Source organism: Pongo abelii, chromosome 22 (assembly GCF_028885655.2).
Source record: "Pongo abelii isolate AG06213 chromosome 22, NHGRI_mPonAbe1-v2.0_pri, whole genome shotgun sequence".
In the NCBI taxonomy this organism is placed as follows: domain Eukaryota; kingdom Metazoa; phylum Chordata; class Mammalia; order Primates; family Hominidae; genus Pongo; species Pongo abelii.
In genome coordinates this window covers 26410179-26433691 of record NC_072007.2, presented here as the reverse complement: position 1 = coordinate 26433691, position 23513 = coordinate 26410179, and the positions used below count along the sequence as shown (strand labels likewise).

General features: G+C 36.6%; 1 protein-coding gene across 4 annotated transcripts in view; it reads right to left on the bottom strand.

Moving 5' to 3' along the window:
- Positions 1–3602: 3602 nt before the first annotated feature.
- Positions 3603–23513, bottom strand: part of LOC100936428 (uncharacterized) — a 600254-nt gene continuing 580343 nt past the window's right edge. Inside the window, exons 8-9 of one of the 4 annotated variants that reach the window (XR_008517430.2) lie at positions 9375–21998; positions 3603–8908 (exon numbers count right to left, since the gene is read on the bottom strand). The gene's annotated coding sequence lies outside the window, so the exon portion shown is untranslated. The other 3 variants (XR_008517431.2, XR_008517432.2, XR_008517435.2) reach the window with 3 other exon arrangements.

The following is a 23513-nucleotide window of genomic DNA, read 5'->3' as shown; positions in this document are numbered from 1 at the left end:
AATCAGTGGATTTTTACTTATTGTAGAATAAAAGTCAAGCTCTTATTCTACATTTAATTCATGGTTTGCTCTTGAATTACTCAATTTTCCACCTCTTCCTCTTGAGCACCAGTCCTTTGCCTACCTCAACCCTTAGTTCACTGTGGTTTATCTCCTCTTTCAACTTTCTGGAATGGAACTTTCCATTCCATTCTTTATTCTCCAACCTCCTTCTCCAGCTCCCTATTACTTATGAAACCTTTTCAATTGAATCCAGACCTCAGAGAGCTTTCTTCTCTAAACGTATGCACTCACCTATTTTATAACCCCTCAATTACTGCCTTTGGATGTCTATTAATTTGCTCTCTTAAACTGGGTTTGTTTTTTTTTGTATATTCATGATTTATCTTCCTGGAAAAACAGTAAACATACTGAAAGAGAGTACTGTGTCATTCTTTTGTGACGATTATAGTATACCACATAAATCTGTGTACAAGGAATCCAGTAAAAGCATTTGAAGACAGAGATATACTTTATTTCAGGATATTATAGTCACTTCTGAAAAGTTGAATTTCACAGTCACAGTTCTCTGTAGTTTGTAATGTGAAATTTAAGAGGTCCATACTAAATGACACTTTTCATTAGGTGTCATAGTAAGTTGAATTGTGGCCCCAAAAGATATGTCTACCTGGAATCCCAGAATACAACCATATTTGGAATAAAAATGTGAGTTTCAAAGAGGAAGAAGTCATACAGAAAAAGAACAGCAGAAATCTTAATGAGGCCCCTTTGAGACTTAGCTGTGAGATATATCTGCATGGGATAAAACCCCATGAGAATAAGCAGAAATTGGCTGAGAGTTGTGAGGTGAGCAGTTTCCAGAGCTCACAGAGGGCTGGGGATCCTTGGGTTTACTCCAGCCAGAGTGGAGCATCCTCACTGATCACTCTCAAAATTCAATAGTGATGTTAAAAAAAAAATCCATCTTTAGTAGTGGAGTTCGATTATACCTAGAATACGGGCTGCTGCAGCCGTATCCAAAAAAAAGTAAAAACAAACCTCAGAAAAGAGCAAGATGAAATGCAGGTGACTTAACTGCCTTCTAGAACAAAGGCGACACACTAGGTTTCAACAGAGGACAAAAATGACTACGACTGACCATCACCACAGTAAAATTCACACATCCAGCATCCAGTCAAAAATTATTAAACATGTTAAGAAATAGGAAAATGAGACACAGAATGAGGAGACAAACTAGGCAATAGAAACAGAACAATAAATGGTAGAGGTGATGGAATTAGAAGGCAAGGATATTAAAATAGCTGTTAGAGTGTTATTCAATTATGTAAAGAAAACATGATGTTAATAGAAGAAATTTAAAAAGAATAAACTAGATTATCTAGAAATAAAAACTAGAATATCTCGCACGGAAAATTCACCACACAGGATTAGACACTGCAGACAAAAACTCTTAGTAAACTTTACTGCAAAAGAAAATATTAGTGAACTTTTGAAGACTATCAATAAAAACCACCTAAAATGAAACACAGAGAGAAAAAGAGTGAAAAAAAATGAAATGCATTTCTGTGAGCTGTGAGATAACACTGAGCAGTGAGCAGTGTAAAGGCTGTATAATTTAAGGCCCAGGAAGAAGGGGTGGCAGAGTGAATATCTGCAGATACAATGAACAATTTGTCCAACTTTAAGAAAAATTTAAATATACAAAATCACAATGAACCCTAAGCAGGACAAACACAAAGAAAAACACACTGAGTCCGCATGGGAAGAAATGTTAACAATATCAGAAATGAAAATAAGGGGGGACATGTCAATTTAAATTCTGCTAACATTAAAAGGACAAGAAGAGCACACCATAATCAGCTTTAAGCCAATACATTAGAAAAATTAAATTCAATGAACAAATTCCTTAAACGGAAAAAAAAAATACCCAGCTGACTCAAAAAGAAATAGAAATAGAAAATCTGAGTTAAAATCAATTTAAAATTCCAATTTAAAAATTGGAATTATAATTTTAAATGATTCCACAAAGAAATCCTCAGATCAGATGGCTTCACTGGTGAATTTATCACACTTTTAAGGAAAAATAATACCAGTCCTATGCAAACTGTTCCAGAAAATTATAGGAGAGTGGAACATTCTTTAATTCATTTCATGAGGCCAGCATTTCCCTGATTTAAAATGATATTACAAGAAAAGTATAGACAAATATTTCTCATGAATTTAGACACAAAATCCTGAACAAATGTTAGCAAATTAATCCTGAAAATCTTTTAAAAAGGAATATATCATAACCCTATAGGGCTTTTCCAGGAATGCACTGTTTAACTTGAATATCGATCATTATAATTCACCACATTAACAGGATAAAGGAAAAGAACCATCAGACCATTCCAGAAAAAGCATTTGACAAAATTCCATTTTTGATAAAACATCTCAGTAAACTAGCGATAAAAAGGAACATTCTCAATCCGATGAAAGGCAGCTATAAAAACCTACAGTTAACATCACACTTAAAAGTGAAAGACTTTTCTCCTCAGCATTAAGAATAAGGGAAGAATCAGTGTTTAACACTCCTATTCAACATTGTACTGCAGTGCAATAAAGCAAAATTTAAAAAAAAGACATACAGATATGAGAAAAGGATGTAAAATTGTTTTAATTACCAAATGACATGATGATGTAAGTGGAAGCTTCTAAGAATTCCACATAAAACTATTGGAAAGAAGTGAATATAGAAGATTGCATAAGAAAAAATTAATACAAAGTTTGTTTTATTTCTATGTACTAACAATGAACAATGGGAGGTATTTACAATTACAGTCAAAACCATAACACACTTAGAATTTTACAAACTTCAAGATCTACACACTGAAAACTATAAAACATTTCTGAGAAGTCAAAGACCTAAATAAATGGAAGATGATACTATGTTCATCAATTACAGTACTTAATATAAGTTATTAATTCTCACTAAATTGATTTATAGATTCCATACAATCCTGTTCAAAATCCCAGCAGGCTTTATTTTAGGGAGATATTGACAACCTAATTCCAAATGTTATAGGGAAATACAAAGGACCTAGAACAACCAAAACAACCTGATAAAAGGACAAAATTGAAATCCTTAAATTTGACTCCCATATTTCCAACAAATCTACAGTAATTAAGACAATGATATTGGTGTAAAGGAACACATAAAAATCAATGAAACAGAATAAATAGTTCAAAATAGACAATGCATATTTGGTAATTTGATTTTAGACATAATAATTTAAGCAAAATAATTCAATGGGTAAAAAAGGAGACTTTTTAATAAATGGTGCTAGAAAGAATTAGAAATATCTATAAATATATTAATAAGCAAACAAACACCCACTTTGACTTTAAACTATACAAGAAAATAACTCAGAATGAATCACAGACACAAGGGCGAAAGCTAAAATTATGAAACTCAGGATGAAAATATATTTTTTATTTTTACATAGCAATATTTTCATAGTTCAAAAAGTATCAATCATATCAGAAGAATGGATAAAATGAATATAAAATCTACTATTCAATAAACAGTATAAAAAGTAAAAACACAAGCCACAAACTTAGAAAAAAATATTTGATATATATGTATGTCTGATAAAAGAGTCATATTCAGAATATATAAAGGACTCTTATAACTCTGTAATAAAATGTAAAGCAATCCAAATGGGCAAGCTACTTAAACAGATATTTTACAAATGAAGATACACAAATGGCCTCTAAATACATGAAAAGATGCTTAACATAATTAGTCCCTAATAAGCATTAGGGAAATGCATATTAAAATCATAACGAGTACCATTATAAGCCTATTTAAATAGCTACAATTAAACTGAGTGACAATATCAAGTGTTTGTGGAGATATGAAACCACTAGATCTATGATATATTGCTATACATTGTTGGGAGTGTAAAATGGTAAAATCACTTTGTAAAGCATTTTAAGCAGTTTCTTATAAGATTAAATATGCATTTTCTATGTGATCCTGCAATTTCATTCAAAACAAATGAAACATGCCTACACAAAAGCTTATACTTAAATGTTCATACTAACTTTTATTTTTAAAATCATAATAGTCCGTATCTTGAATGAACACAAATGTCTATGCCCAGTTGGGTGGATACAGACATTCTAGTATATTCATGTAATAGAATACTACTCACTGTGGTAGGCAGCTTCTAAACTAGCTCCTTCTGATCTCAGCCTCCTGGTATTCACTACATTGTGCAATCCCCTCCTGTTGAGTAATTTCTTTCTAATTAATAAAATATCTCATTGCTAAGGGGATGTCATTTCTGTAGCTATATTACTAGAGATTGTAGCCGACTCTCTCCCTTGCTGGTTTTGATGAAGTAAATTGCCACCTTGGGGAGGCCCACATGGCAACAAACTGAGGGTGAAATCTAGCTAATAGCTACCTAGTTATCTGAGGCCACCAATCCAACTACCCCAGAGCAACTGAATCCTGCCAACTGTTATGTTAAGTAAGGCTGGAAGCAGATCCATCCCAAGTTGACTTTCAGATGAGACCTCGGTCCTGACTGCTTCCTTGTTTACAGACTTGCCAACAACTTTAAATCAAAGAACTCACATAAACCATGCCCAAATTTCTGACCCACAGAAACTATGAGGTAATAAATATATGTTGTCTTAAGACACTTAATTATTGTCAATTTGTTAGGAAGTAATAGATAACAAATACACCCACCAATATAAAGGAAAAATCTAATGATATATACAGTATATGTTTTCTCTTGGTGTGTAACAAATCACCACAAACTTAGCAGCTTCAAATAATGTCCACTTATTAATTCACTGCTTTACAGGTGAGAAATCTGAGCATGGCATAGCTGAGTTCTCTGCTCATATCTCACCAGGATGAATTTAAGGTATTGGCCAGGGCCATGATCTCATCTGCAGCTCAGGGTCCTCCTCTAAGGTCACATGGCTATTGACAGAATTCAATTCCTTATGATGATAAGACTGAAGTCTCAGCTTTTTTGCTGGTTGTCAATTTAGAGGTAACCTTGTGTTCCCTATCATCTGGCTTTCTCTATCACATGGAAGTTTTCTTTTAAAAGCCGACAGAATTTTGTCTATGCTTCAAATATCTCTTAATTTTTTTCTAATGACTCACCTGCTTAGGTCACTCACTTAGCTCAAGTTCACCTGGGAAAATTTTTCTAACTTAAAATAAACTTATTAGGGACTTTAATTACACTTGAGAAATCCCTTTACAATAGATTACACTAGATTAGTGTTCAGTGGAAAACTGAGAGAAAATTATATATACCAGGAGGCAAGAATTTTAGGAACCATCTTAAAATTCTGTCTGCCATATCAACAGTATGGACAAATTTCAGAAATAGTGTGCTGAGAGAAACAAGCCAAAGTTAAAGAGGACACACTACATTATTTCATTGATTTGTATCTCTAGGAAAGACAAATATGATCCATGGTAATAAAAAGCAGATGAATTGTTGCCAGAATCCAGGGGTGGGGCATTGGCTGGAAAGAACACAAGAGACTATTCTGGAATGAGGGGATTATTATATATCTTGATATTGCTGCTGGTTATATATGCATATAAATTTGTCAGAACTCATCAAATTGTACACTTAAAATGTGTGCATTATTTATTATTATATATAATGTGTACCCCAATAAAGATCATTGAACATAAACAAAATCAGCCAGTCACATGACCTTTACCTTACTATCACCTTCTAAATGTTACACAAGAACATCTAATTGACCAAATCTAATCTCACCCAGGAATCTAGCTACAAAGTAGTTTAGCAAATGCAATTTTAGTTTTAGCATCCATGCTTCATAGTAAAGGAATGGATACTCAAAGGTAGATGGTACAGATGTTGAGCTAAGCCAGGTCCCTCAGTCCAAGGTATTTCTTCTCATTCCTTCAGTAAATTCAGTAGGTCAGAATGAATGAATCAAATATACATACACATATGTGCACACATGCATATACACACAGACACACACCTACACCCCCACCTTGGGCAAACATTATGCTTAAAGACAGTGAACTATAGTTCATAAAAAGAAACATAATATCATATATAATGATAGCTGAACATAATAGAGTTCTTCTTGTTAATATACACACTAGTTCTAATCCTCTTCTTATTATACCTCCTCTAAGCTAAGAGACAGCAGGCCTGATTTCTAGTCCTGAAATTCACTAACCAGAGCTATCACCTCTGTAGTTAAATCTCACTATAGAGATAATCGCCTCCTGTTTTAAAATTGTGTTCCAGTGTTGATACTTGGGGTTGGAACTTATTCTAGAATCATGTAATTCTTAATAGGAAAAAAAAAAAACAGAGTTGTACCAAGATCTTGTAGAAATCTTTAAAATAATGAATTTCCATTTTGTTTTTGGATCAGCTACATTTATAGAGCAGGGATTTCTTCAGCGATCTCTATCTTAATAATGGGGTGGAGTAAGCAGGGCAGGAATCAAGGCCAAATATTCCTCTGGGATTAAACGAGGGGTGTTTTCTCTTCCAGTCACAAGCATGTGTACTTATTTATAAAAATAAAATAGAATATCAAATTAATGAAAATTTTTCAGCACATCTGGGAAGGATTTTCAGATGATGAGTTGCAGGAGCATACCACTTGAGAACCACTGACACAAGAAATTATATAAATAGGACAAACAGCAAGATTTAAGGAACCTATCCAATGTTCATTGATTGTGCTTCTGCAGTATGTTTCATACCAAGAAAGAAATAAAATTTAATTAAAACAATATTATGTGAGGGATGTGGCTTATATGATTTTTGCCAAACCTAGGCATACAAACTGTAGTTGCATTTATCAGTTGATGTCCACAGAAATTATAACTCTATCTAAGGCAACTTTCCTGGATTCTTTAACCCTGAGTTTCAGGAAAAACCAACAAAGAAACCAACAAAATGATCAGACACCATTTTTCATTCAGGAAAATCCCTTGTACCATGGGCTGAGATGGAATTGTTTCAGTAGAGTGGTTTTAGCTACACATGAGTTTTATTAGATTTGAAAAGTCATGCTCTACCATTTCCCTGGGAAGGAAAAAATGTATTATGACTGTGTTTAGTTCCAAGAAATCCCAACAATGAGTTAAATCAGTAAAAGACTTGTCTCTCGCAACAAGCTCATGAATAGGAAGATCAAGATTAGTACTGTAGCTCAAATGTCATCAAGGTCCAGATTTCTTCTGTATTACAATTGAGACCAACTTTAAAATATGGCTTTAATTTTCACAATTGCGGGATGATTATTCCTCCAGGCATCCATCTGGAAGGAAGGCAAAGGAACTAAGACAGGGGTCCCCAAACCCTGGGCTGCGAACCAGTACTGGTCTGTGGCCTGTTAGGAACTGGGCTGCACAGCAGGAGGTGAGCAGTGGAACCAGTGAGCATTACTGCCTGAGCTCTGCCTCCTGTCAGATCAGCAGTGGCATTAGATTCTCATAGGAGCATGAACCCTATTGTGAACTGCACATGTAAGGGATCTATGAGAACTGAATGCTCCTTATGAGAACTGAATGCCTGATGATATCTAAGGTGAAACAGTTTCATCCCAAAACCATCCCCCGGCACCCTCCTGGTCCATGGAAAAAATTGTCTTCCACAAAACTGGTCTCTTGGTGCCAAAAAGGTTGGGGACCACTGAACTAAGGGACAAAGGCAGTGAGTTTATCTTTTGATAAAGCTTTCCTTGAAGGCCCAACCAGAGGCTTCCATCAATTTTACTGTTGGCCAGAATGGGGTGGCATGGGTAACTTTATTTGCACTGGAAGCTACCGAAGCAAGGTTTTTAACTTGATACACTTCTATTTAATTGACACAGACATTAAGTAAGAAAAGGGAGCCAGGCATGGTGGCTCATGCCTGTAATCCCAGCACTTTGAGAGGCCGAGGCAGGTGGATCACCTGAGGTCAGAAATTCAAGACTAGCCTGGCCAACATGGCAAAACCTCGTCTCTACTAAAAACACAAAAATTAGCTGGGCGTGGTGGCGAGAGCCTGTAATCCCAGCTACTAGGGAGGCTGAGGCATGAAAATTGCTCGAACCCAGGAGGCAGAGGATGTAGTAAGCCGAGATCATGCCATTGCACTCCAGCCTGGGGGACAGAGTGAGACTCTGTTCCAAAAAAAAAAAGAAAAGTGAAGTGGATATTGGAAAGGCATCAGGCAGTGTCTGCTATAGCTAGTGACTATCATAAACAAGATCTGCTATCCTGTCACAACCTTCTCCCACCTACTCTTCAAATTACATACACACACACACACACACACACACACACACCACTTTATTCTGCTCACTTACATTCAATTTCTATAAATATCCTCAGTAGATTCATTTCATGAAAAGATAAACTTTTTTTTTTGAGGAATATAACAATATAGGTGCTATTTACCCAAGTTTCTATGTTTCTAAGTCAAGTACTGAGAAGTTCTGAGACTTCAATAATTTATTTAGTTAGGATTGAAATGAAATGAATTTCTGAGTGTCCTAACTAGCTTTGCAGACTTTTCCCAGAGTTGATCAAAGGTCAATGTTTAATTGAATGCATTTGAGTCAATGAACATTTGTTGAGCGTCAACAATCTGCCAGGTCTGTGCTAAAGTTACCAAGAAGAATAAGACTAAATGTCTCCCTTCAGGAGAAGCCGGTACAAAAACAGCAGGGATGTAAACACATAACTACAATAGAGGCAGATATGAGCACAAGTTAGAGGGTGGCACAGTGGAAGAATAATTAATTCTACAGGGAGAGGAGAGCAGGAAAAAATTCTCTGAAGACATGATATCCGAGTTGAATTAGTCCCCATGCTTGTTGATTCTAGTGCATTTTCCACAACCTACAAATGAAAATTAAAAAGTGGCACTAAGAAACATACTTACAATAATATTTTTAAATATATTTTTGAATAAGAATACAACCCAAAGTATGGATCTGAATTTTAATGAAATATCTGGACTACTGCTTTAGCTTACCCAGAATGCATTCTGTTATTTTCACAGTTTATTATAACTTCATAAATATAGAACATCTCACAATATGTTTGCGCCTACTGAAAAGCAAACAGCAAAGTATCTAATAATCCAGGAAATTGTTGTTTATAAAATATGCTAGACATTTTCATGATGATCTTCAGAAATATTTAAATTCTTATTTGTTTCCTATGCTCATTATTTGAAAATAAGAGAGATTAAATATTTTTAACTGTCTCTACCACAGGATCATGGTCTAAACTATAATTGTTTTGTGGCAGTATACTTGAATCTCTTGATGATCAAGCTACACATTCCTGAAGGTATACATACCCATTTCAGATTTTCATGGGGTGGAATTTCATGGCAGTCCTTAATGACTGTAAATTAGGATGTTTCCTTCTCTGTCAATGACTCATTATTTTCATCACCATCTTTAACTCAAGACACCTTCCCCAAAACTCAATTCTGTTCTGCCTAGAAAAATATACCAAAGTGTTTTCAAATATTCTATTCCTTTAATTCTCACAATATCCCCCAAAATGAGCCATTTTATGTGGGTTTCGTGAACCCAAGACATTTGGCTAAAGTCACAAATCTTGATTTTCCCCCTTAATTCCAGTTCTCTTTCCGATACTTCCCACAAGTCTTCACTAGGTCAGCAGGGGGCAGGGGGGTATACTGTCGGTACCCTGTATGGTACAGTCAATTTTGGTACAGTCAATTGACTGTATGCTACAGTTAATTTTTAATTGCTAATGTAGCAGGACAAGCCACAGACAAAACCCCTCAGACACCGAGTTAAAGAAGGAAGGGCTTTATTTGGCCGGGAGCTTCGGCAAGACTCACTTCTCCAACAACTGAGCTCCCCAAGTGAGCAATTCCTGTCCCTCTTAAGGGCTTACCACTCTAAGGGGGTCCACGTGAGAAAGTCATGATCGATTGAGCAAGCAGGGGGTACGTGACTGGAGGCTGCATGCACTGGCAATTAGAACAGAACAGAACAGGACAGGGATTTTCACAGTGCTTTTCTATACAATGTCTGTAATCTGTAGATAACATAACCGATTAGGTCAGGGGTGGATCTTTAACTACCAGGCCCAGGGTGTGGCACTGGGCTGTGTGCTTGTGGATTTCATTTCTGCCTTTTAGTTTTTACTTCTTCTTTCTTTGGAGGCAGAAATTGGGCATAAGACGATGTGAAGGGTGGTCTCCCCCCTTACTAAAACAACAGGTGTTTTCTGTTATTTCACCTAAAAAGTAAGCAGTTCTACTAGGTATTCTCTAAAGTGATTTGCTGCTCAAATAATCTTCCACTCCATAAGCCTGCATTTGCTGAGCTTCCTTCTTCAACTAGGCTCCTCAGAAGTTCCTAATATATTTTTTTTCTTTTTTTTTTTTTGAGATGGAGTCTCACTCTGTCGCCCGGGCTGGAGTGCAGTGGTGCGATCTCGGCTCACTGCAAGCTCCGCCTCCCAGGTTCAAATCATTCTCCTGCCTCAGCCTCCTGAGTAGCTGGGACTACAGGCGCCCGCCACCACACCCGGCTAATTTTTTGTATTTTTAGTAGAGATGGGGTTTCACCGCGTTAGCCAGGATGGTCTCGATCTCCTGACCTTGTGATCCGCCCACCTCAGCGTCCCAAAGTGCTGGGATTACAGCTGTGCGCCACCGCACCTGGCCAAAAGTTCCTAATATTTTAAGTATAGTATGCATTTTAATAATCCAGGAGTCTTTATTAAGCACCTACTAATGTTTCCAGCACTCTACTAAGAAAAAGGCAGACAAGAAAACTTTCCGTTTCTGCCTTCTAGAATGATTACAGTTTATTTCACTGTTAATAGAAGCATCATAATGGCAGGGACTTAAGTAAACCCTGTGTTTTTGATGCCTAGAACAGTACCTGACGTTTAATAGTTTTTAAATAAGCAAATGCAGGTATACATGTAATATGTAAGTGAATTTTTAAGACCAGACACTACATGATGGGTATAACTGTGAAGAAGCAAATTTAGACAGTATGCTATAGAGTGTAAAATTCTATACCCAGTCACCCAAAGATTATTCAAACAGGTATTAGGGACATTACTGGAACAACTAATAATTCCTGGCAGGCATCATAACCATAGTGGAGAAAAGCCATACCTCTTCTGGGCTGCTGTATAGCAAGAATTTTAACATGAGTTTTTAGCTATTTAAAAACTTTAGAACTTTTTTTTACAAACAATAATATGTGCTCACAGGCATGAAAGTAACAACACCTGAGACTGATCCATTTATAAACATGATAACATCTGAGTTAGTGGACTTAGAAGAGAATTAGGCCCTCAGAAAAGGAAAGTAAGAACTTCTAGTCAAATAAAAAGAGACTAGATTAGAAATAACAGAGACTATTATCTTAACTAAAATTGGTGTAGGTCCCTGGGCTTGGGTTAATGTGAACTAAACTAAATCTGATAGCATATCAATTAAAGTTATGTTAAGTTTGAGTACATACTGCAAGTTTTATAAGAACTGTTTGTTATTTTTATTTACCAGTATAGGTTTAATCATTCTCAACCAATTCTCTTTGTCTTCAAAATATGAGCCTTTATGTGTGTTCATAGAGACGGGATTTTAGTTTAGACAAACGTTGCCTTGCTATTAAGTGTGGGCATCTTTCTCAGGATGTTGCCTCAAAAGCTGTAGCATTAACTAAAATTTACTGAGCATTTTCCTTATTCAGGCAGAAAAAGAAACTGAGGCACAGAGGGTTTGCCCAAGGTCACATAATCAGCAAGTGGTGGGTTAGATCTGAACTCAGGAAGTCTGACTTTATAGCTGATGTCTGTCTTGGTCTACTGCTTGTGATGCAAATATAGTCAAAGTTCAATTTATACAAATGTGTTTTACCTTCATGATGAAATTTCTATAACATGAGTTTAATTCTAGAATGATATCCCCTGTTATGTTATATGAACTATTTTGCATCTCACAATGGCATCAGTTGCCTGTCTAGGAAATACGATTTAAATACTAGTCTGAAATCAACAAGATGGTAAATCTAAGGGGTTGGGAGGGGGAGCAAGTATATATGATAATTTTAAAACTCTACTCTGAAGAAGATATAATGGCAGTTGAAATAATAAAAATCCAGTTGGCTCGATCTTTTAATTTTCCAAGAAAACTATCAAGAAAAGTGAGAACCTGACAATAGACATCCACGCAGAGTGGGCATGAAACTGTAAAACTAAAAACCCGGTTAAATAGGATGAGCTCCCGAGAGAAGTAAAAACTCTAGTGAAATAGCAATTACAAAGGCATGAGGAAAGTATATTGGGGTAATGAGATAGAAGGTTTTAGGAGTCCTCAACCAAGATATTCTCCAGGCTTTGACCTTTCTTGTCAACTGTTTGAAAACTTTATCACGCAAGAGAATCACCTTGTTATTAAAATACAAATTGCTGGCCACCATCCCCAGATTTTCTGATTCAATGGGTCTGAGGTTTGGCCCAAAACTCTACATCACTAACAATTTCCCAGGTGACAATACTGCTGGTCCAGGGACCACACTTTCAGAATCACTGCTTTACAGTAATTGTTCCCAATGCATATACAACCATCAGAAGGAGTATTCTCTAAAATGTCTACATTGTCAAGATTATGCCTTTATGATTAGTGACAAAGTATACGCCAGAGAGAAAGGCTGGAGTTACTAAATCCACCTGAACAATTGCAGAAAAAAGCAAAAAAAAAAAAAATCTACCCAAAAGCATGATCAACTCTAGGAGCAAAAAGCAATCTGTTTGTTGAGGACCCCTCAACCGACATATTAAAAGGATACTTAACTAGACTACAGACTCTGACCTCCTTGTTTACTCTTAGCTAACACTGTCATCAATAAACCAGTGAGAGAGAACCCACGCCATATTTACTGCAATTATAGGTAAAACCTATATATTAGTTATAATTACTTAGACTTTATCCCCTATGTAATGGTGAGTCCTGGAGACTTTTAAGCAGGAACATGATCTATTAGAGCTGAATCTTAGGAAATAAAAGTAAGTATCAATCAAGACTTCCCCAGTTGAAAATAATACTCAATTCAGACTAGCTTCAGCAAAATGAGAAGTATATTATCTCGGATACCAGGAGTAACTTAGAAAATTCAAAGTTTTATCTACATGCTCAAAAAATACTACCAAGAATTTGCCAAATTTTTCCATTGTTCCTGAGTCTGACTCTGATTTGCCATGCCTTTAGTCTACTGTCAGCCTGAACCAATCCCTATGGCCTGGGGGTTAAGCTACTCTCACTGACCAGAACAGGTCAAGTGCCCTCCTTTATAGCCAAGGGTAGGCCAGTTCCACCCAAACCATGTAGAGAAAAGTGAAAGTGCAGAGAGGTGGATTCCATAGGGAAAAGAGAAGAAGTGGTAAAAATAAGGGTTGCTAATGTCACAATTCTTGTGATAAACATGTTTAAGTCTGTGTGTTTAATCAACTTACCCCATGCTGATTTGACCGTGGACTCCTTATGAATGAACATTGTTACTGCATGGATTACAGTGTGGGACCTTGCTCGAGATATACTGATGTGCCATGAGATACTAACCTCTTAGTTTCAGGAAATTGGAAGGTTGAGTTGGTCAGAGCCACAGATCCAGTCACCTTGGAACATGAGCAGCCCTGCCCACAGTCCCAATTCTCCTCTAGTTTACCCTGTGTCTTAGTCTGTTCAGATTGCTATACCATAGACTGAGTGGCTTAAAAACAACACAATATTTTTCTCCTAGTTCTGGAGGTTGGAAAGTCCAATATCAAGGGACTATAGATTCCAAGTTTCGTGAGGGCCCACTTCTTTATAAATAGCTGTCTTCTCACTGAAATATCACATGGCAGAAGGAGCAAGGAGTCTCTTTTAGGCCTCCTTTATAAGGGCACTTACTGCATTGATGAGAGCTCCACCAGTATGATTAAACTGCCTTCCAAAGGCCCCACCTTCTCATCCCATTACCTTGGGGGTTATCTTTACCACCAAGGGGATACAAAAATATTCAGACTATAGCACCCCAGGATCACACAGTTATCTTTTTGGTTTTTCATATGTCTAGACGTGAAAGAGTTTGGAAAACATTGCTCTAGCAAACAAAGTAACACAGGCCACGTATTTTCCAATTACTCCTATAATTATCCCAGTGGAAAGAGCTTCTTGGTATTTCAAAGTCAAAATCATGTGTACACAACTAGCAGCCTTAACTGTTATGCTGTTACCCAAGTGAGGTAGATAATCAATCTCTTATAAAAGGGGGCTTACACTCTCTCAAAAGGTGAAGGAGAAAAAGGAACATGAATAGAGATGACATAGACAGGATAACAGGTCTCCCTCCCTATGCGTCGGCTCAAGTACTTGAGTGATTGAGAGCTGCTTGTTTCTATTTTGCATACAACTTGCTTGAGGTCAAGTTTCAATGGCTACCAAAGGCTTGCCAAACACCACCTTCAAAACAGGCCTAAACAGAGGTTCCTCCAAAGTAGTTATGCCAGCCTTCACAACAGTAACTCAGAAATAATTCTTTCCTTGAAAAACCCATGCTAAAGATGATAAGAACCCTACTCCTTTCAATCCTCTATTATGAACAGTGCTGGGAATAAATGCTCTGGGACTGAATTTGATGTAGTTATGGTGCAATTGTTTAGTTAGTTTCAAGGACATGGATTTAACTAAAGCTCAGAAATCAGCTTGTCATCTCCCCCCGGCTCACAAAAGCCTGAGCAGAGTATATCATACACTGGTTTGAGACAATTCTGGCAAGAGTCCAGAGAGAAAATATTGCATGCCAGCTTCATGCTCAGTTATCTGGTGTTTCAATCAAAATTCTCTGAATTAAAAAAAAAAAAAAAAAAAAAAGGAGGGGACTCATAAAATGATAACCAACACCGCATTTAGAAGAAATTTTAGCTTTCAAGAGCTTCATTGCGGAATCACACAAAAATGATTTTAAAAGCCAAGTCTGGGAGTGAGACATACAGTTCTGGGTCTTCAACAAATTCTGACAAGATTTCACACACTGTCAGAGAGGTTCTTTTTTCTTGCCCAGCTTCCCTGCAGTGGGAGAGGGGACAGAGCCAATGCCCCAACCTCCCTGCACTTGGGGAGCCACTTTGACCCAATTCCAGAAGCCCAAGGGCTGTCCTTAATTAGCATTGTAATTTATATTGCACAATTATGCAAATTGGGTACATAAACAAAATTATCCTTTCAGTTTGGCTTTGCTACCCGAGAAATGCAAAGCCAGTTAAAGATAAGAATAAAGAAAACAGAATACATTTGCTTTAATGCAATGCACCATTTCCTAATTTATCCTTTCTTTTGTTTTACTCTTTCACCTTGCACTTGAGGTTTTTAAAAATTTTTATTTTCCCTTATTTGTTTTTTTTTCTTCATTTTATGCTTTTCTCCCCTTTATATATACTTGGCTCTTTTTCCTTGAGAAATTTTCCATCTTATTAATTCTCCTGCAGCAATTCATAACTCTTTGGGGGCATTCTTTTGTTTTTTGATATGACTACTACCTGACTGTATATAGTTTCCCTTTTTTTTCCCTCCCAGATTCTCTCCTTTCTACTGGCATCTTTTTCCATTTTACTCAATTTACCTCAGTTAGGCTGACTTGCTTTTATACCTGTGTGATGCTCCTTGCCAGATATCTAGCAAATGCCCCCAGGATCCAATCATTTTTTTCCTAAGAAAGCTGAAAAGAAGCATGGCAAATAACAGAGCTTGGAAGATGGAAACTTTAAAATACAAAGCCCAGTGAAATCTACCTGGAAGCCAATGGTTAGAGGCAAGAGACAGTGATTCAAATAGGTGTTAACTATCAGGTGATCAATCAATGATCAGCATAGCAAAGATCACTTTCCAACGTTGGAAAGTTATGCATATTTCAATTGAGCTAGCCCTTTTAAACAGCCTTAAAATTGTATGAAAAATAAGAAAATTTAAGATATTGAAAACTGGTAGAAAATAAAACCTAGATAAAGCTGGTTTTGGAAGAACAGTGGCTACTGTGATTGACAATGGGGAGACTGACTGTTAAGGGGATTGACAACAGAATTACTTGAACAGAATTGTGAAGAGAATAGAATTGTCCATTGCTTTAATCTGCCCAGAACCACAGCTCCCATGGGAAATACTCCACCTCATTCTACAACCTTCTGGCTGCAACAAAAGCAGTCAAATTAAAACATAACCCAAGGGGTACCTAACCCAACTTGAGAAAATCATAGCATCCTCCCTTTGGCTATAACTTTTTCCACATGAATAACATTCAAATGCCTTGCAGAGCCTCCCATACATAATTTTAGTCCCTGTCTGCCTCCCTGCCTCTAACTTATTCCCTACATTTTTTCCCATTTGCTTACTAGGTTCTAGCCATCCTGGCTGTCTAATATTCTCAGCTCATTGCATTTGTACCTTTCATCCTCTCTGCCTGCCATCACCTTTCTTGATTTTTTGATGGCTGTTTTTTTGCTTGTCATCTGGGTCTCTATTCAGATGTTATCTCAGATAAATATTCTTTTATATATCCAACATTGACCTCCACTCCTCTCCCCCATCAATCATTTGCTATATATTACCTTGTTTTAATGTAGTACTATTTGAAATCAGCTTATGTATTTATGTATATGTATTTGCCTCTTGGATATTTATTATGTATTTTAACTTATTTATTCCCTGTCTCTCTCTATAGAATATAAGATCTTGTTTGTCTGGTTCACTGCTGGATTCACAGTACTAAAGACAGTGTCAGACATATAAAACATTCTCAAAATATTCTTGATTTAAGATAATGAATATATAATTGTTTTAGAATGGACAATGACCTAAACCTGGTCAAAGTTTTCCATCCCCACAATTAGTGTTGTTTGTGATTAGAAGAAAAAAAAAAAAAAAAAAGATCAAGCAACTGTTTTTGGGCATTGAATATTTGGACTAAAAGATATAAAGCTCACGGTAACTACGTTTTCTACTAAGTGGCCTGAAGTAAGACAGTGGGGGGTAGTGCGGGGGTGGAGGGAACTAGTGGAGTGTGGTGGAAGGGGGTCAGGTGGCTGGGGCAGAGGTGGAAACTAAGTTTGGTCCATCTTTATTCCCTGGATTCTGATATTCCTGAGGCCCAGCTGCATTCCTGTACTTGGTTTCTATGAAACCACTCATGGAAAAGGGGAAGTACCCTAAGGGTACCCTCTATGATTTCTGCTTTTTCTTAAACTAATAAAAATTGGGTTTTAACCTTTTGCAATCCATAAAAGTAACATATAACAACATGAAACAACATTATAACATTATGATTATGAAGTTAAAATCGAGGACAAAATTAGAATTTGAATCAAGATTCTGCTATTTATTAATCTGTGTCATGGAGGACCAATTTATTAATTTATTAATCTCTTCAAAGTTTATCTTCTTTATTTAAAAAAGAGCAATAATAGAACCTATCTGATAAAGGCATTAGAAGGGTCAAATGTAATTATATATGCAGAGTTCTTAAAATGCCTGAATAGATAGTAAGAACTTAGTTATGGATTTTTAATGTTTATAGCCTGGCCAAACAGTGAAAGTCTGTTTAAATTGGTATTTCAGACCTACCCTCATTGATGTGTCTTATTTTCTGTGGTACATTCTTTCATGCGCGTCCCTGTGAAGAGACAACCAAACAGGCTTTGTGTGAGCAATAAAGCTTTTAATCACCTGGGTGCAGGTGGGCTGAGTCCAAAAAGAGAGCGAAGGGAGATAGGGGTGGGGCCGTTTTATAGGATTTGGGTAGGTAAAGGAAAAAGGGGGGTTGTTCTCTGGCAGGCAGGAGTGGGGGTCACAAGGTGCTCAGTAGGTGAGCTTTTGAGCCAGGATGAGCCAGGAGAAGGAATTTCACAAGATAATGCCATCAGTTAAGGTAGGAACAGGCCATTTTCATTTCTTTTGTGGTGGAATGTCATCAGTTAAGGCAGGAACTGGCCATCTGGATGTGTACCTGCAGGTCACAGGGGATATGATGGCTTAGCTTGGGCTCAGAGGCCTGACACATTCTGCATTCCCATTTAGTTCAGAATATTTCCTAGACTCCCGTTATGATTAATATGTATTGAGAGTTGGGCTTTATACTTTATTCCATGAAAATTTATGCACATCTCCTTTTTTGATGTATCATTGTTTGTTAGATGTCCACAATAGGGCATTTGTGAATAAACAAAATACTTGGTGCTATGAAATTGGGGACATGATGATATGGATTGATTCTCCTCAAGTGTAGCTTGGTGAGTGCCAGGCAGTTATCCCATTCTGTGAAGAGAAGAGTAAATTCACAAGTTGAGATCCTGAAAAACAAATAGCCGAAGGTTACCCCTCCTACTACTCTTGGTAATGGTCTTCGTCGCCTATTCTAAAATGTAAGTTGTTACAATAAGAACAGAGAGCTGTACATGAACATGAACCTGGAGAGGGGCTTGGACTAGATCAACCTTTGTGGATTGGGTTTGAGATACCACTTTTCTGCTCCATGGTAAAGGCCTGTAGCCTAATGTCTAGTCTGCAAAAATTCTGTAAGTGAGCTCCACTCTTACCACATTAATAAGCTAAATGTGTCACAACAACGGGGTATGGTGGTGGGGGTATTTGTGGGGAAGAGGCATGTCCCAAGACCAGTTAGACTAAAATCCAAGGAGTAATGAAGGATAGGATAAGCAAATGTAGCAGGGAGCAAAACACATTTTTTTAGCTAACATGTATTTCCTAAAAATGTAAAAAGTTTTAAAAATGTAATTTTATAAAATGAAGTCTAAAGTATACAAGTAAAACATTTCTAAAACCTACATGAAATTTAACAATATTGATTCTAAAATTGTTGATATGTTTTAATATGTTCCCTCTCCTTAGCCAGAATTGTAAATCAGATTTTGCTTAGTGACAGAATAGGATCTCTAGTGGGCTTGCAATTGCCAGGCAAGGCTTAGGAGGAGATAATGGGGAAGGGGGAAAAAATGCAACACAAAAAGACTAAGTATTTTTTAGTATAGTAGATCTGAATAGATTCACAGGAGATTGAACACTTTGTTTTTCTGCCAAATTTTGGACGTGGAATTCAGAAAAAGACCATATTATGTGTGCTGTATTTTTTGTTTACATCCAAGTTGTGTGTGTGGAATTTTGTGACTCTTCCAATCCAGCAATAACCAAGTAAAAAATGTAATGGAAAAAAATCTTTCTAATTTTCACAAAAGTATAAACTTGCCAGAAGTCTATTAAAACATATTTATGAGTCCTATAAGAAAACCTGAATATATGGAGAGATAGAATGCTGCTATATAAAGTCAAATATTATAAATTGATTATTGAAATCATCTATGTATTGCTAAGATAAAGTAGTAATGCATTATTAAGTATTGTTTTAACATCCTATACAAATTACATTTGCTAGCATTTGTTCTAGAAATTTGCAATTACCTTCTTAAACATTACCCTCAGTATTTTAAAAAAATTTTCTGCATGTTGTATTCTTTCTCAGTTTTTTCCTGCTTCTTATTCCTTTTAAAATAGTACAGAACTTTTTTCTTTAAAAATATTAGTTCTGTGATTTACTTGTTGATTTTCCAATTTCTCTAATGCAATTAAATTTGTGTTCCTTCTGTTTCTAAGTTTCATCTTTGCTTTATTGTAGTCCAGTTAAGTTCCTGTGATAAAGACATGATTCTTTTACACTTCTTTTCAATAGACTGTTAAAACCTATGAATTTGTCTCTAAGAACAGCTTTGGTAATACATCAGTGTTGAAATGTGGTGCTATAATTTAGTAGGTTCTTAAATGGCCTACAATTATGGTTTAGTTTGCCTTTTGTCACAACAGTTATTTAGGCAAATGGTTTGCTTATTTTAATGTTGTTATTGATTTGTTGTTTGTTTTTAATATTTTTGGGGAATGTTTTTATGAAAATATTATTTTTTTGTATTATTAAATTGTGACCTTATGTAATTCCTGAAATTTCTGTTATTTATTATTATTATCTTGTTCTTAACTAATACTAGTCTATTTTGGTAAATAAACCATAGATGCTTGAAAAATGTATAGTTTCTGTTTGTAGGGTAGAAATCCTTTTAAATAACAGTTACTAACTTTGTCTTTTATTGCCTTGATTTTAGTTATTTAAATTATATGATTCTTGACTAGTGATTTGACAATTATACACAATGTTTATATTTTATATTTATTTTGTATGTCTCCTTAAAATGTCTACATATATTTCTTATACTTTATACCTGTGTTAGTATCAAAGCCAAGAATGAAGCAGCACAGTTTTCCCTGCCCAATTAGGACAAAAATATTAATACATCTTTCCTTTTGTACTCCTTTTATTCCCTCTCTTCACATCCACATTCCCCTTCTACTTTTTGTCAATATAATCTATATTTTAACATCAAATTATTGTTGATTTGTAAATCTTTTTTAAACATTTAAATCTTTTTTTTCCAGTGATTTTCATATTTGTATTTATTCTAAACATATTACCAATGATTCTATAAACTTACCTTTATGTTGGTTCACCACTGTGTCCCTGTCCCCTACACAGAGACTAGCACATCATATGCTTTCTGGAATTCTGTTAGGGAGCCATTGCAGACTAACAGGAGAAAGAAAATATGAACCTAAACCAAATGAAACTTTAACTCTCATAATAAATATTGCTTCTCTGAACATGTTACCACCAAGATTACAGTAAATCCACAGAGTGGATTTTACCATGATAATCCCATCTCTGCATGGTCAAAACATTCAAAGACACACTACTCAGAATGAAAACTTTATGATTTCCCATCTGTTAATACCTTTTTTTTTTTTTTTTTTTTGAGACAGAGTTTCGCTCTTGTTGCCCAAGCTGGAGTACAACGGCAGGATCTCGGCTCACTGCAACCTCTGCCTCCCGGGTTCAAGCAATTCTTGTGCCTCAGCCTGCTGAGTAGCTGGGATTACAGGGATGCACTACCATGCCTGGCTAATTTTGTATTTTTAGTAGAGACGGGGTTTCACCATGTTGGCCAGGCTGGTCTTGAACTCCTTACCTCAGGTGATCCGCCCGCCTTGACCTCCCAAAGTGCTGGGATTACAGGCATGAGCCACCACGCCTGGCCTGTTAATACTCTTGAGAGGTGAGATGCATACATTAACTTCATTGTTGTTAGCTCTTTTAATGAATTCACCTGTAAATAATGGTAAACATTGGTCTCAAACTCTGAGCTACACATTGTAATCACATGAGAAGATTTTTTAAAGATCCTAGTGACCTGTCTACTCACCAGACCAATTCAATTCATTTCTCTCTGGTTGAGAGCCAGGCATCAGTATTTTCTAAAGCTCCTGATTTGACTGCAGAATGCAGTTAAGACAAAAACATAGGAGAATGAATGGAGTCTAAATCTTCAGTCTAGTTATGCCTCTGGATATAATTCAATATAAGAAAGAGCTTTCCTGTATACTTAAAAAGTGATCTTGCTAGGCCGGGCACAGTGGCTCACAACTGTAATGCCAGCACTTTGGGAGTCCAAGGCGGGCAGATCACGAGGTCAGGAGTTTGAGACCAGCCTGGCCAACATAGTGAAACCCTGTCTCTACTAAAAATACAAAAATTAGCCAGGCATGGTGGCACACGCCTGTAGTCTCAGCCACTCGGGAGGCTGAGGCAGGAGAATCACTTGAACCCAGGAGGCGGAGATTGCGGTGAGCCAAGATCGTGCCACTGCACTCCAGCCTGGGTGACAGAGGGAGACACCGTCTCAAAAAACAAACAAACAAACAAACAAACAAGCAAACAAAAAAACGATCTTGGGAAACGGAACTTTCCAAATGATCGAAAAGCACTTGTATCATTCAATAACCATTTCCTCATTTCCAGCATGCAGATGATTGGGAGTGTCACGCTCTGTTTTGCTGTGAAGATGGAGACAAGAGTTAGTCAAATTGCTTAGTTAAAATCAACTTGGAAAACAGATCATAATCCAGTTTTTCAAAATCAAGAACTTTGACCCGGTAGCTACTTTCTGATAAATTTAAAATTGATATGAACAGAATTAATAAACTTAATAAACAAACTCAGTCCTCTTAGGAAAAAGACAATGTCTACAGATAAGAGTAAGCAAAATTAGCTTTGTAGAGCTGAAACCTCTAATTATTCCTGGGCTCTTCCTTGCTAAGTCAATTATTAAGCTGGTAATATCTATTCATTTTATTATTTGTGCTGTTGTTTATAAATATGCTATTATAAATATGCCTAATGCTTGGCATATTTATAATATTATAAATATGCCTAATGCTTGGCTTTTTTTTTTTTTTTTTTTGAGATAGAGTCTCGCCCTGTCACCCAGGCTGGAGTGCAGTGGCGCGATCTCTGCTCACTGCAACCTCTGTCTCCCGGGTTCAAGCAATTCTCCTGCCTCAGCCTCCTGAGTAGCTGGGATTACAGGCGCCCGCCACCACACCTGGATAACTCTTTTGTATTTTTAGTAGAAACGGGGTTTCACCATGTTGGTCAGGCAGGTCTCAAACTTCTGACTTCGTGATCCGCCCACCGCAGCCTCCCATAGTGCTGGGATTACAGGTATGAGGCCCCGCGCCCGACCGGCATATAGTCTTAACTATATTTTGAAGATAGATTTATTTGTAAAAGAATCTAGATTTTCAAAGATAGATAGATAGCTTGATTGGAAAATATCAAGCAAGCTGGGCACGGTGGCTCATACCTGAAATCCCAGCACTTTGGGAGGCTGAAGTGAGAAGACCACTTGAGCCCAGGAGTTCAATACCAGCCTGGGCAACACAGTGAGTCCCTGTCTCTAAAAAATAAAAAGAAAGCAAAATACCTAACAGAATAGAATCCATGGACTTTCATCTTACAGAAAAATAATCAAGAAGATAATGTAAGTTAAGCATCTTCTTTAGTGATTTTCACATAGTGCAGCGGTTCTCAAATAGTGGACCTGGGCCAGCAACATAAACACCACTTGGGAATTTTAGAAATGCAAATTTTCTGGCTCTACCTAGCCTTATTGAACAGAATCTGAGATTGGAGCCTGGCAATCTTTGTTTTAATAAGCCCTCTCTGTGATTCAGTTACACTCTGAAGTTTGAGAATTTCTGACACAGTAGAAATGCTATGAAAAGGCACTCATTTTTACTATGTTTAGAAAAAAAATTTGTCTGTAGCAAAAGATAATATTTGCCCAGAAGTTCATTTTTATCTCTAGCACAAATAATCAGGGTACTTATCATTCTATTATATTTTTTCACTACACGTCAAAGATTCATAAGTAGTTTGCAACAGCTTTCTTCATACACTTAAGTAATCATTAATTCCTTACATTTGCTTTCAAAAATTCTTTCAAACAGCAGAGTTAGATTTCACGTGTACTTTACTTACCTCATCGAGATAATGTTTCTATAATGATC